Raw genomic sequence first — 15,616 nt, 5'->3', positions numbered from 1 at the left:
CGGGTGTCCTTGGAGAAGGAGCACGCGGGTGTCCACTGACACCCTGGAGTTGTGAAAAAAAGAAGAAAAAAAAAAGAAAGACAGAAAAAAAAAAAAAAAAAAAAAAAAAAAAATAAACAAGAGTGTCAGCCCGGGTGTCCTTGGAGAAGGAGCACGCGGGTGTCCACTGACACCCTGGAGTTGTGACTGGCCACTTTAAAAAAAAAACAGGAGATTCAGAATCTCCGTTCTTCGGTGACTGAATCGAAAAAAAAAAAAAAAATATCCTGTTCACTCTGAGAGCTGGTTCTGAGGGAGCTGGAAAAAAGAGAAAAAAAAAAAAAAAAAAAATAAACAAGAGTGTCAGCCCGGGTGTCCTTGGAGAAGGAGCACGCGGGTGTCCACTGACACCCTGGAGTTGTGACTGGCCAAAGAAAAAAAAAATAAAAAAAAAATAAAAAAAAAATAAACAAGAGTGTCAGCCCGGGTGTCCTTGGAGAAGGAGCACGCGGTGTCCACCGACACCCAGGAGAAAAAAAAATAAACAGGAGATTCAGAGTCTCTTCAGTTTAGGGGACTGACTCTGTGCTGGCTGGTGCTACAGTCAGTATGTTACTGTTGGTGTGGGGGAAACCTGATTCCTGAACTGGCTGAATCAAAAGAAAAAAAAAATTAAACAAGAGTGTCAGCCCGGGTGTCCTTGGAGAAGGAGCACGTGGTGTCCACCGACACCCTGGAGTTGTAAAAAAAAATAAACAAGAGTGTCAAAGAAAAAAAAGAAGAAAAAAGATAAACAAGAGTGTCACTGTGTCTTACACCTGCAAACACATGACATGGATGCTGGGGAAAAATAAGCACTACCGCTGTTAGGCTGAAATAACTCCACAGAGGCCAGTATCCTATCACCAATTCATCCTTTATTTACACATACATAATACTTGGCACTGAGCTGGTTTCCTCAGAACCAGCTCTCAGTGTGACCAGAAACTCTGACACTCTTGTTTTTTTTCTTTTTTTTAAAAACGGTGAATAGGATGTCTGACACTCCTTTTTTAAAATTTGACCTCACACTACCACTGTTCGCTCTAAAAAGAAGAAAAAAAACAAGTGTCAGAGTTTCTGGTCACACTGAGAGCTGGTTCTGAGGAAACCAGCTCAGTGCCAAGTATTATGTATGTGTAAATAAAGGATGAATTGGTGATAGGATACTGGCCTCTGGAGTTATTTCAGCCTCGCCTGAGGTATGGTGGTTAAACTATCACCAATTGTCTATCTCTAACGAGTGGTCTGGTGATTGGTCCTATTGTCTGGTAAGACTATAGCAACTTTACCTTTTCTCTATTTCCCCTACTGCTATTTACAAACTGACCTTGTCTTTGGAAAATACATCCTGTAACTCCACATTTAAACCTTTTCAGTCAGGTTAATGCCCTTTTAAAGAACTGAAAGGGTCATTTTGAAAATTGTGAATTACATCCAATGTATGATTATGATTAACTATCCCTGCTCATCCTCTGACCTGTTTGCACTATTTGGCCTTTATTTCTTTGGAATTTAAAAATAAGGAAGTCTTGTTCCAACTCTACTTGGTGTTGGTGAAGCTACATCTAAACTACTATATACAGTTTAGGTCCATGTATTTAAGAAAGAATATATTGGCATTGGAAACAGATCAAAGGAGATTCAATAGATTGATTCCTGGGATAAAAGGGTTGATTTATCAAGCACGGCTAAACAGGTTAGGCCTTTATTCATTAGCAGTTAGAAGATTGAAGAGAAATTTGACATTATGTAAGTCTAATAGGGAGGATAGGCAAGGCCAGGTTAGTGAACATGGCAGGACTGGTGGACTGAAGTGCATTTATTTTAGTGCAAAGAGTATAACAGGTAAGACAGGTAAGTTATTAAGCTTGAACAGTGCATTGGATTGTGATGTTGTGGCTATGATAGAAACTTGGTTAAGAGAAGGGAAGGACTGGCAGCTCAATGTTCCAGGGTTTAAATGTTTCAGGCAAGATAGAGAGGGATGTAAGAGGGATGGGGGGGATGGGGGGGGGGGATTACATTACTGCTTAAGGAGAATATCACATCTGCACTAAGAGGACATCTTGCAGGGCTCATCCAGCAAAGCCATATGGGTAAAACCTAGGAAATGTGCGATCAGTATGATGAGTTTATATTACTGGCATCCAGGTGCAAACAGTATGATGGATTTACACTACTGTGGTCAGGGGGACAGAAAGGAACAGATGGGTAAGCAGATCATGGAAAGATGTTAAACAACAAGCCTGTGATAGTAGGTGATTTTGACTTCCCCAGTATTGATATGGACTTCCATAGTGGCAGAGGCTTAGCTGGGACTGAATTTGTTTGGTGCATTCGGGAAGGTTTCTTGAAACAATACATAGATAGTCAAACTAGAGAAGTGGCTGTACTAGACCTTGTATTGGGGAATGAGCCTGTGTTCTGAAGTTGAGTCATCAGAGTTGAAAAGTTAACTCTGCTTTCTTCCCACAGATGCTGCCAGACCTGCTGAGTTTCTCCAGTAATTTCCATTTTTATTTCAGATCGCCAACATAGCGGTTCTTTGTTTTGCTTTGGACCAACTTGGATTGTTTTCGCTAGAATGTCAGAGGCTGAGAGGTGACCTGATGGATGTATGTAAAATTTTAAAAGGTGTTGGATAGTCTGGATATTCAGTCTTTTTGCCAGGGCGGAACTGTCAAACACCAAGGGGCATTGCTTTAAGGTGAGAGGGGAAAAGTTTAAAGATGTGTGAGAGAAGATTTTCACATAGAGGGTAGTAGGCACCTGGAAGGTGGGAGAAGCAGATATCATAGCAATGTTCAAGAAGCATTTAGACACATGAACAGGCAGGAAAGAGAGGGATACAGACCACATGCAGGTAGATGAGATTAGTTTAGAATGGCTAGCGAGTTTTGAGAGTTGTAGCTCAGGTTGAGGTTCTGGATGTAAGTTTGCTTGCTAAGCTGGAAGGTTCATGTTCAGACATTTTGTCACCATACTAGGTAACATCATTAGTGAGCCTCCCGGAGCTTTGTCCGGACGCTCACTGAAGATGTTACCCAGTATGGTGATGAAATGTCTGAACGTGAACCTTCTAGCTCAACGAGCAAACCTACACCCAGTTTAGAATGGCATCATAGTTAGCACAGGCATGGTGGGCTGAAGGGCCTGTTCCCATGCTATACTGTTCTATGTTCTGTGTAATGAGGGTTGGTCTTATTCTGAGAGGGGTTGGGAGGCTGGATGTTGAGAAGGTGTTTACATTAGTGTGGCGATCTCAAACTATGGGACATAGTTGCAGAATAAGAGGGGCACTCACTTAAAACTGAGATATGAAGGAAGTTCTTCTCCCCGAGGGTAGTGTAGATCTGGAATTCTCTACCAATGCTCCCTTGAAACTGTATAGGCAGCTGCTCCGACTTTCTGTGTGTAGCGATCAGCACACCAATGCAGATCGCAACATTGGCTCTTGGTTCCAGAAGTTGCTGCTGCGCATGGACCTCAGACGTCTGTGCAGAAGAAAAGCTAATTAGAGGGAACAGTGTTCGAAACTCCAGAAAATTGTGGAGTCTAGTTCACTGATGGTATTTAAAGATGAGGTAGATGGACTTTTGGAAAATTGGGTGGTTTAGTGTTGCAAGAAGCTGGCTTGAAAGAGGAGCAATGGTAGGCTGGACTTAAGAGGCCGAATGGCCTACTCCTACTCCTATTTGTGGTCATATCATTCTCCTGCAAAACTTCTCCATTGTCAGCAAGGTTGGACACCACAATATTATGGTTTGGTTTAATTTAGCTGATTAAGCTGTTGTGATACCTCTGGACAAGACTCAATGCTGTCTCGTGATGCCTCTGTTACGTTCTCAGCTATTTTCAGACACTGTCTGCATTGGATATTTCCACAGATAAGCTCAGGTGTCAGTAACAGATGTGCAGAGTGATGTGCTACTTTGCATAAAGCAATAAAGAGAAAACAGATAGTTCATTTGTTCTGCATGTCATATTAACATGGGACTTAAACAATGTTATTGCCTACATTCTGTCAATGAGTATAAAACCAGCCATTTACTTAACATTTTAGGAATAATAAGTCAAAAGTAAAATATCATTTTTCTATTCTTTTATGAATTTAAAATTAAATATTTTATATAACTTTTATATAATATAATCTACTTATTTAGCATGAACCTTTTGTGAAGATTTCATATTTGCGGTTTTCATTCTGGAATGAACTGTGATCAGCTTTAGTGGACTTTCCACTTCTACTTAAAATCAAGCTGTACAGAATATTAGTAGTGGAAACTTCACCAATGCTCGATAATCAAATTAAATAATCAAATCATTGGTAATTAATGTTGTGGAGAAATCCACTTTGCCCTTTGGGATTTTCCATTGTCGCTGCATGTAAACCTATCCTCTCAATGCATTGAAAGATTCCTTCTCAGTCCATCTGCCGTATAGAAGAATGCAATTATTATGGCAGTTGTATCTTGCCATATATGTTTCCTCATTTAATGCAATATATGAAAGCATTGCATCAGGAATTCAGTGTAAATCAATGACGGTTTACACATTGCAGTATTGTCTATTGCAGAGAAATTGACACCTACATTAATTAATGCGTACATTGTTGGAAAGCGTGATCTGTAGAATGGTGAAAAGATCTTGGGCTAGACAGGCACAGTGCCAATGAAAAAGTGCAAGATGCTCCTTTTGTCCAGAGAAAGAAAAACAATCATAAATATAAGTTTTATAAAGAAAATAACATGAGCAAGTTATGTGGTGATATGCTTTGGTGCAATTTGTGCCAAGTAATGATTTGTCATTTTGTTGGCCTAAAGATTCTGTTTAAAGTGAGATATTTTAAGAGTGAGGCATCCTTTTCCGACTTGTTTGGTTGAGATAGTAACATAATTCCCACCAGGCAACACTGATTTACCTTTCCCACTTTCATTTGAACAGCTCCTGTCATGGAGAGAGATAGCCTAGTGGACTGTTTCTCTCCACCTTGCTGTGAAGCACTGTTCTTTCTCAAGTTGCTTCCATTTGATAGTTTGGCATAGACCCATCAGAACTTTGAAGATTATGAATTCATTCGGTAGCAATAAAAATCTACATACTGTTTGCATTGAAAGCATTTGCAAATTAACTTTCTCTCAGCCTTCACTGTACATTAGAAAATCCCCAAAGCTGAAGAATATTAATTCAGTAATGACATGCTGCGATTAGTTTTTAAATGTCGAAGAGTGTGGTGCTGGCGAAGCACAGGTCAAGCAATATCCAAGGAGCAGGAGAATCAATGTTTTGGGCAAAAGCCCTTCTTCGTGAATGGTGAATTCCTGATGAAGGGCTTTTGCCCCAAATTTCGATTTGCCTGCTCCTCAGATGCTGCCTGACTTGCTGTGCTTTTCCAGCACCTCACTCTCGACTCTAACTTCCAGCATCTGCAGTCCTCACTTTTGCCTACTAATTTTTGAATGTCTACTTTCTCAGATATTATTTACATTTTATATTCTAAACAATTTTATGCTGGGCATGCTAGCCAGTTACTATTGCTGTTAGTATGATGTTCGAGTCCTGGGACCTGAAATCTAAGAAGGGTGTCTGGGTCTTGTGCTTTCACAGTACTTTGAAGGGAATGTGGATCCAGAGTTTGGGATTAGTAGGATGGGAGAATCAAGAGTTGAAAGGCTTTTTCTAAGATTTCAGGCACATCATAGAGGAAGATTCTTAGGTCTTGGAATGATAGCAAATATGGGGTCATTGGATAGACTGTCAAAGTCTGGAACAATTCTTGTCACAAGGGACACTACAAATAAGTCATCAGGTTTGTGAAGCTTCCCACCATACTTCCCATTGAAGATATGCTACTAAGGCAGGATCAATTCTAAGAAAATTCTTTATCAAACTTTTTTTCCAAAACCTTACACCACTGACAGTTGACCAGAGTTGATTATATTCCAAAATTATGAAAGCATTTTGTTCAAAATTAAACTATGTTTTGGAAGATTTGTGAATTCTAAGTTGTTGCATGTTCCCTTATATTAGTTCACAATGTTTTAGTTCTGCATTGTAACAGAGCCTTATATAGCACATATCTATATGGTTGAATACAGTCTCAGGTTTGCTAATGATCTTTATGCTGAGGTAACTGATCCTAGATGAGGAAGTAGGAATGTCACAGCATTAGATTCAGTGTCTCTTGACAAGCAAATGAAGAAAATCAGCCTGGGTTTTAATAGCTAATAATAAACAATGAATCCTGCCAGAAAGCGAATGCGGGAGTTAGTGTGACAGAATTATGCTCAATTCTGAGGTCCCCTATGGTGTAATAGTTTGCTAACACAATTTATGTAGATGCATAAAGGAAGCATGATACTTTACTGAACTAATAAAGTCGGCCCGCGCCAATGAATAACATCCAGCATAATTCAACTGCTTTGGGAGAATGAACTTACAGAAACCCTGTGATCCAATCTGGTCAAGATGGCAGGAGGTCATTAAAACCATGACTTTGGTTATTTCAAAGGGCTCTATTAATTTGTTATTCTTAAATCTATAATCTATGTACTGAAAGAGAAGAGGATTAGAACAGTTGAAAGGATAAGATTGGGTCTGTACAGCAGTAAAACTCTAAAAAATTGAATTTTTAAATTACCTGATGCTGATGTTTTGATATATTAACAAAGATAATTATTACTTGTAAGCTGACTTTTTGTAAATATATTTATTAGCAATTTTTTTAACTTTACAAACATATAAAATTATTGAAAAATACAATCAATAACAAATATCAATATAATAAAAAGTAAAAAAACACAAATTACAATACAACAAACTGTCTACTAACCTATCCTATAATACAAAACAAACCCTAACACTGTGCAAAGCAACACTAAAACAAGAAAGGCAAAAGAAAACAAAAAACCCCACAAAATACAGAACAGCTATGCTCAGTGCAAAGTTCCCAAACCAAGGAACGGAGGGTTGTATATATATTCGTATTAACTCAGGAGACCCCTTCCAGGGCCCAGGGCTTGACAAATCTAACCATCCTGGTTAAACAAACGCCCTAGTTAAGATAACTGACAAATCTATATCCAAATAACTCAAGTATGGCTGCCATGTCTTATAAAAATGGTCTGTTGTGTGATGCACATAAACTGATTTTTAATCACTGGTGATTTACTTTGCCTGTATACAGTGCATACTTCGCAACTGATTCAGGATGAATAATATGATAGTTATTCTAAAGTTTTGTTTAATGTACCTGGAGAAAGAAGGAGCAGTAAAGAGGTATTTTGCAGAATTTCTTCCCAAGAGATTGAATGGATGAGGTTCCAGCCGGAGTATGAGGAAAAGTTTTAATTAGCCAAAATGTATCTTTCCCTGGCATATTCTTTCCTCTGGATGATTCTGAAATGCTGGAATCTACACTGTTTTGAATACTTGGGTATGATGATGGAATATTTCAAAGACAATGAAGTCTCATTTTATATGCACGAAAGGCTGAAGAGATGTATGATAATTCTCTGTGCTGAACATTTCAGCTGTATTGGATATTTGAGTTTACTTGAATCCCTGGATGTGGCAACACAGTTAAATGCAAGGGACATTGCATATTCAAAGCAATTTAATGTCTTTATTTTAATAATACAGATAGTAAGTTTTAATTGGTAATTTAAAATAGCTGTTTGATATGTATCATAAATTTGCTGGGCCTTTCTAGGAAGCTCAATTGCTCTGACAAACAAAGGCAGCCACTCAGTAGCTCCCCTGAAGACTCAACTGATTATATATACCCGTTCAGACTAAGATGATTCCCTACTTTGTGCTCAATTTATCTTAGACAATGGGAAGGTGTAGGTGCCAGTAGTGAACTGCAATTAGCTTTAGTACTTTTAGATTATGGAAGGAAAAGATCAACCAGAATTCCCACATCTACTCAAATAGTTGTTGGTGGAAAGTTCATTGAGAATCATTTTAGAGTGAAGATGGGATTGGTATTCTCTTTGTTACCCTCATAGTCAACTAGCTTCTGGCATTCATTGTCAAAGATGATATAAAAAGAATAATCATTTTAGCAAGGAACCAATGAGTTGGACCGAAGAGTCTGTTTCATCTCTATGACTCTATGACAATGAAAGCAACATGATATTCAGCGAAGACTTGGCTCTGGAAATTAAATGTTAACAAAGAAAACTTACTGCTGTATTATGCATGCATTTGTAGTACATTACACATTCCTATATCTGTTAATCCATTACATTAGTACAATGTGAAAGTTTTATTTATTCATTTATTGGATACAGTCTGACAAGGCCATTTATAACCAATGTCCTTGAGAAGTCATAAGGTGTCTTCTTGAACTGCTACAATTTATCTGGTACAGGTACGCTTTGTTGTTTGGAAGGGACTTCCAGGAATTTTAGCGGAGTGATGGTGAAGGAATGCAAACATTGCACTAAGGCAGGATGGCAAGAGGCTTGGAGAGGAATTTGCCACCTTGGATGATGCCACCTTGTGGATTTATACGGTTGGTTCTGCTATAACGCATGTTACTTCAACACGAACAGGTTATAACACGATTGAAGAATTTAGACATTTTTTGTAGAGTGTAAACTTTCCTTACCTGTATCAGCTATAACCTGATTCTGTTCTCATTGGTTTAAATTGTGCTGCTTCTATGTGATTTTCTTATAATGCGGGTTCGCATGGGAACGGAAGTATCACGTTATTTCAGAACAGACAGTATAACATTAGCCATTATAACATATAGAGTAAGGTTCTTCTTGAGTCAGATATCTTGAAGTTTATTTACACCACAAACTATTTAACAGCTACAATATCACAGGCATATGACTATGTTTGTGACTATGTGTGTAAATGTATATCATATACATAGCTCTGACAGACTCCATTACACAGAGTGGCTGAAGTTGAAGCGAGTACCTTTTATACACAGCATCATTATAGTCGATATCCAAATTTTTCTCTTACCTGTGTGGTCTTAGGTGGCAAAGGTCAGGTTTGGAAGGTGCTGTCAAAGGAGACTGGGTGAGTTACTGCAGTACATTCTGTAGATGGTCCACACTGCTGCCACTGTGCATAGGTGGTGAGGCAGATAGTGAAGACTGGTGTCCCAATCAACCAGATTGTTTTGTCCTCGGTGGTGCAGCTTCTTGACTGTTGCTGGATCTGCAGAGATTCAGGCAAGCACCAAACTGTACCAGCATGGTGTATGCTTCTTGTATGTGTCTCATGTTCTTTAGCAGTTTGATTCTTAAAATAAGGCTTCACAATAATTGAAGTAGGTGTGTATAATGTGTATTTATGAAATAAATATAACAGATTTTCATATTAATCAGAAAGAGCAAACCAGTAAAAATGTCTGGCAACAAAATTCATTTTCATTTGTCCATTGGTTTCTTCGTTTCTTGCTACACAATATGCATAATTTTAAAAAAAGAAAAAGTGCTGGAAAAACGGTGTAGCATCTACAGGGAATGAAATAGGGTTAATGCTTCAAACTTTTGTCTGAAATTCCTTCTGCAAAGCATAACTCTCATAAGTTACTGTAAAACTATAGGTCAAGATTGAATATGATTTATTTGCTGTTGTTGAATTAATTGATGGTTTACACACCCACCCTCAGCTTATCAGAATATATATTTACCTACTGCCCAAATACAAGAGAAGGTTTTGTCATGAATTCTGGTTAGCTGGTGTAATTGTGCGAGATTAAGCAAGGTTTTCTTTTGAGCTGGTCAGTGATACTAACCCTATCGCAGATGAATGTAATTCAGAAATATAACATCGAGTGATTCCAACTAAGATTTCTGCCAAAGTTGTGTAACTTCCCATCTGACAGTTTTTCAATTACAGTTGATCTACATTGGTCTACACTTCATTATTGGGATTTATGCATGTATGTTGTTTTCTATCTTTGTGATTTTGGCATACGTTTTGGAAATTATGACTGAGTCAGAATATGAACAGGAACATCAAACCTAAGCACATGATTCATCTAGCCCATATTCACTATGAATCAGGAATCCAATTTTATTTTGAGAGGGCTAAATAGAAATTGACACTTGAAATTCTTCAGAATCAAAGAAACTACAGTTCAGGAGAAGCCCATTCTACCAAGTGTACCTAAAATACTGTTGACGTTTCAATGGAAATATCGACTTTAATTGCATTGTCCTGCTGTTTTTACATTAGCAGGCTTATTATTGGCATATAATATGGTGTACACTCTTCACTTAACCTAATTTTGAATGGATTCTCTATTAAGATCTTCATAAATGACCTATTTAGATTCTTTCTGAAAAGCTACAACTGTTCAGCTCTTCCTGTTCAATAGTAAGACAATAAGCTTGAGCAGAGTTGTAAAGAAATAGAATAAATTGCAAATGTGGTCAATATAAAATGATATAAAAATAGGCACTGGAAATAAATAGCATGTTCATTAGCATCTGAAAAGAAAGGAGACAGGTTAGTATTTTGTATAAGAAACCTTGTTCAGAATTCAATTGGACTATTCTGGTGGAAGAGGCAGGCTGTATTTTTGCAGCATCTCCTGGTTTTACTGCAGTGTGCTAATGTTAATACCTTTGTAAGTACCCCCAGTGGGATTGTATGCCTATTGACTATGTATATGTTACTGTGAGAGAAAATGCAGAATACATAAAGTCTCTCACTAAAAAAATTCAACGGTCATGGTTCTGCTGTTAGGTTGGAGGTTCTGAGGTCAGATGGAAATGCATCACAGCATCATATATGAGTGAATGACAGTCATGCCTGTGCTTTGTAGCAACAGCAACAGCAAATTAAGGGAATATTGACAATGGAGCCATCCAGTTAACAGTGCTGAGGAGGTCCTAGTGCCAGCAAGTTGAACACAGTTCAGATTTCTAAGTGCATCTGTCCATTAAGCCACTTTGAACCTGGAGACAGGAGGAAGGGGTGGACAGCTACAAAGGAAAAATGGAAACGTCGGGAGGAAGAGGAAAGGTCACCATTTCCTTCAGCAATATTTTATTGAGGCAGTTTTGGAAACATTCTGCAAAAGGAGGTGGGCCTTCTTTCCAGAGGATGGAAGGAGGAGACTAGTAAATATCACAAAAAAGATGTGGCTCCGGGTCAGACATTATAATTGGCTATAGTGTAACTGCCAGCACCTGAATTCAGTACAGAGAGAAATTGAATGACATGCTGCAATTTAAATCAATTACAGGGACAGAAATCACAGATCCTGATGCTCTCCTAATCTGGGCCTCTGGCCTCTAACCCAAGCACAGTTGGGTTAGACTCTTGGTCCCTTAGCTTTCTCTGCTTTGGGCGCTTTCTAAAAGCACAGTATTAAATGGAAGTCACCGTGTAATGTCGATTCATGCATGGGTGGCATCAGGTACTAACGTTAATATTGAGACAAAGAGTGCTGGAGAAACTCACCAGGTCTATCGGCATCTGTGGAGAGAAAAAGAGTTAGTGTTTCAAGTTCAGTGACCCTTCATCAGAGTGAAAACATTAACTCTGTTAACCTTCAAAACATTAACTCTGTTTTTCCGTCCATAGATGCTGCCAGACCTGTTCAGTTTCTCCGGGACTTGCTGTTTTGGTTTCAGATTCCAGCATTGGCATTCTTTGTTTTATTTTATCATCAAGGTATCCAATTCTCTTGCATGTCAGAACCATGTTAAGGCATCAGTGAATGTTGCAGTGAGATGGCTAAATGGCTCCTGCAACATACAATCAGAATATACGTGGTAACCAGCACGTGGACATGAGGACAACATTGGCATTACCTAAGTGTTGGTTGCAGGAAACACCAGCAATGAAGGCTAAGGAGTGCCAACAGACCAGTGAAGGAGTTATTGTTATTGTAACCAATGGAGCAGGAGGCAATGCAGTTTCAAGGGGTCTCTGGTAAGGCAGAGGCTGAGATAACATAGATGGTATAGAGTCAATGTAAAGATTTGATGGTGCCCAGTAATTGTTACATCATTTCTGTCATGCCCCACTTGTTGGAGCTCTCACAGCCACTAGAAGCTCCTTATCAAGGGGAGGCAAGGGACCTTAGTTACTTCACTTTAATAATTCCTCTCCATCAGGTTAGCCAACAGATGTGGGACAGGCCAGAGATTATGCCACACAAGAAGCTCACAAGATGCAAAGCCATCTGAATACACTGCATCACATCACTTTTGCCTCACATTTGATCAGTACAGGTGCCTTCACATCAATGGACTCTGGTGTATGTGTTCCATGTGTTGCATATTCTGATTGATACTTCTTCAGTATATAGATGCAAGAGAAGTTAGTAGAGGCAGTGACAACTGAAGCCAATTCATCTCTGAGGAAACCATGGCTGGTTCCTGGAGGATTCATTTCACTGTTTGCTCTGATCAACCTCCATTTTGCCCACAACCAAATCTCAGCCCTAGGACATGATCATTAGGTACCGGACACCTCACCCTTTCTCTACAGGCTTTGGCATCTGACATCTGTGACATATCACAACCATCCTGGCACTCTTACTATGCACCGGTATTGTGTTCGGGATTATTTTCAGCATGGAATGGTTGGACCGAAGGCTCTGTTTCCATGCTGTATGACTCTATTAATGTGAGACTGTAGAGGCTTACATTGCAAGGGGCACTAGCATTGAAAGGGTGCTGCAAGGTCACTTTACACTGGGACAGGCACCCAGCTCACTGATTATGCCTGCTGCATGTCAGCAATGTTTGCTTGCATTCTTAGTGCTCACTGATCTAATGCCTGTCTGCCCATTAGTGCAGTCACAAAACAAGGCAGCTTGTCTTGCTGGTCAGCTGTCCTCAGTCTCCGGTGCAGCGCGTGTTGCTGTATGGCAGTGTGCTGCATCAATCTCACAGCTACACCTCGTGCCAGCAAAAGGAGATGCTTAGACAGAGTGTGAGCAGCAGATTTCACCAGAAAATATGAATATGAATCATTGTCACAAGCCTCCTGCTCCTGCCCATACTTTATACCATGACTTCGTCAGTTGGAAGTGAGGAGCTTCAACAACAGTTTCTACCATCCTGCACCTTAATTGTGATAGATACTGGGTAATATAAATCTGAGTACTTCCTCATATCAAATCACTCGGGACAATTGCTGCTGGAAAGAGTTACTAAAATCATATGATTTCTTCAATAGCAATGCGATATAAGATGTGTCTTCCATATGGTGGAACAACATCCATCGGGCAGCCTACTGTCTGGCACCTTGAAACTTTAGATGGTTAATTTCCAAGTGAGATAATTTAGTTTCACTCATCACCAGATGCTTTATTGTCCTTGTAAGCAGTTCTGACACAGAAGCATATAACCTGTCATCACTGTTTTCTTATACTCCTGTGAAGTACTTGGAACATTTCCTGTTAAAGATACTGGAATAAATGCATGTTGTTATTCTGATGGCATTCCAACAGTGGTCATAGACAGGAAATTCCAGGATTTTGGATCAATGACAATGACATAACAATTTATAACTTGGAGGAGATTTTGTTCCAATAATTACACATGTGTTTCTCCAGCCTGCTGATCTGTGAGATGTTGTTGAACTAAGCTTGATGAGCTGCTGCAGTGCATCTTATAAATTCTGCCTATTGAAATCTTCGAGTGCCAACATTGGGGAAGATGGGTTGTATGGACACTTGTAGAAGTACTAGTGAATCGGACTGTCCTCCTTAAGCTTCCTGAGTGTAATTGCAGCTATAGTCAGCCAAGTATCATATCCTTGAGTCTAGTAGTAATGGGAGAGCCTTTGAGAGTTAGGGAGTGACTTCCTTGTCACTAAGTATCTAGCCCCTGCTCTGTTCTTGTCATCAGATTTTGTTACGTCTTGTTCAATTAGCTTTCAGGTCAGCAGTGTTCCTAAGACATTGATAAGATCATAAGACCATAAGACATAGGAGCAGAAATTAGCCATTCAGCCCATTGAGTCTGCTCTGCCTTTCAATCATGGCTGATAAGTTTCCACCATTTGATCATGGCTGATAGGTTTTTTAACTCCATTCTCCCACTTTCTCCCCATAATCCTTCATCCGTTTGATAATCAAGAACCTATCTATCTCAGTCTTATATATACTCAATGACCTGGCCTCCACAGCCTTTTGTGCCGACGAATTCCATAGATTCACTACTCTCTGGCTGAAGAGGTTTCTCCTCATCTCCATTCTAAATGGTCTTTCCTTTACTCTGAGGCTGTGCCCTCAGGTCCTAGTCTCTCCTACCAATGGAAATATCTTCCCAACATCCATTCTGTCCGGGCCATTCAGTATTCTGTATGTTTCAATTATATTCCCCCTCATCCTTCTAAACTCCATCGACTAAAAACCCAGAGTCCTCAAGCATTTCTCATATGTTAAGCTTTTCATTCCTGGGACTATTCCCATGAATCTCCTCTGAACACATTCCAGGGTTGTTATATCCTTGCTGAGATACGCGGCCCAAAACTGCATACAATACTCCAAACGTGGCCTGACCTGAGCCTATAGAGTCTCCGAAGTGCATCCCTGCTTTTATATTCAAGTCCTCTCAAAATAAATGCCATCATTGCATTTGTCTTCCTAACTACTGACTCAATCCTGCAAGTTTACCTTGAGGGAATCCTGGACTAGCACTCCCAAGAGTCTGTGCACTTCAGACTTCTGAATTTTCTCCCCATTTAGAAAATAATCCATACCTCTATTCTTCCTACTATAGTACTTCTACCTTACACTTTCCCACATTGTACACCATCTGCCAATTCTTTGCCCACTCTCCTAACCTGTCCAAATCATTCTGCAGCCTCCTGGCCTCCTCAACGCTACCTGTCCATCTATCTATCTTTGTATCATCTGCAAACTTAGCCAGAACGCCTTCAGTCCCTTCATCTAGATCATTAATGTATAAAATGAAAAGTTGTGGTCTCAACACAGAGCCTTGCGGAACACCACCAGCTGCCATCCTGCTTTCAGCCAAACAGCAAAGCTTCTGTCCATATGAGCACCTTGCCTCTAACACCATGGGCTCTTATCTTACTCAGTAGCTGCCTGTGTGGCAACTTGTCAAAGGCTTTCTTGACATCTAGGTAGATAGCATCCATTGCCTCTCCTTGGTCTAACCTGCTCGTTACTTCCTCAAAGAATTCTAGCAGATTTCTCAGGCATGACCTCCCTTTGATGAAACCATGCTGACTTTGCCTATTTTACCATACACTTCTGGGTATTCAGAAATCTCATCCTTCACAATGGATTTGAGATCTTACCCACGACCAAGGTTAGGCTAATCAGTCTGTAATTTTCCATCTTTTGCTTTATTCCATTTTAAACAGAGGTCTCATATTAGCTATTTTTCAATCCTCTGGAGCCCTTCCTGATTCTGAATTTTTTCTGAAAGCGATTCCTGAAAGATCATCACTAACGCCTCTGCTATCTCTTCAGCTACTTAGAACTCTGGGGATGTAGTTTATCTGGTTTAGGTAATTTATCTACCTTCAGGCCATTCAGTTTTTCTAGCACATTCTCCTTGATGATGGCCACCATATTTCACTCTCTTGAATATTTGGGATATTACTTGTGTCTTCCATCATAAAGGCTGAC

General features: G+C 39.6%; 1 protein-coding gene across 8 annotated transcripts in view; it reads left to right on the top strand.

Moving 5' to 3' along the window:
• The window catches only part of LOC140458159 (FYVE, RhoGEF and PH domain-containing protein 4-like), a 257,059-nt gene that overhangs the window by 129,946 nt on the left and 111,497 nt on the right, over positions 1–15,616 (top strand). For 3 of the 8 annotated variants that reach the window (XM_072552327.1, XM_072552328.1, XM_072552329.1), the window contains exon 2: positions 8,396–8,539. The exons of the other annotated variants lie outside the window; for them this stretch is intronic. The gene's annotated coding sequence lies outside the window, so the exon portion shown is untranslated. The remainder of the gene's footprint in view (positions 1–8,395; positions 8,540–15,616) is intronic. 8 annotated transcript variants of the gene reach the window in all.

This window comes from Chiloscyllium punctatum, chromosome 32 (genome assembly GCF_047496795.1).
Source record: "Chiloscyllium punctatum isolate Juve2018m chromosome 32, sChiPun1.3, whole genome shotgun sequence".
NCBI classification, from domain to species: domain Eukaryota; kingdom Metazoa; phylum Chordata; class Chondrichthyes; order Orectolobiformes; family Hemiscylliidae; genus Chiloscyllium; species Chiloscyllium punctatum.
This window is presented reverse-complemented; position numbering and strand designations above follow the sequence as displayed.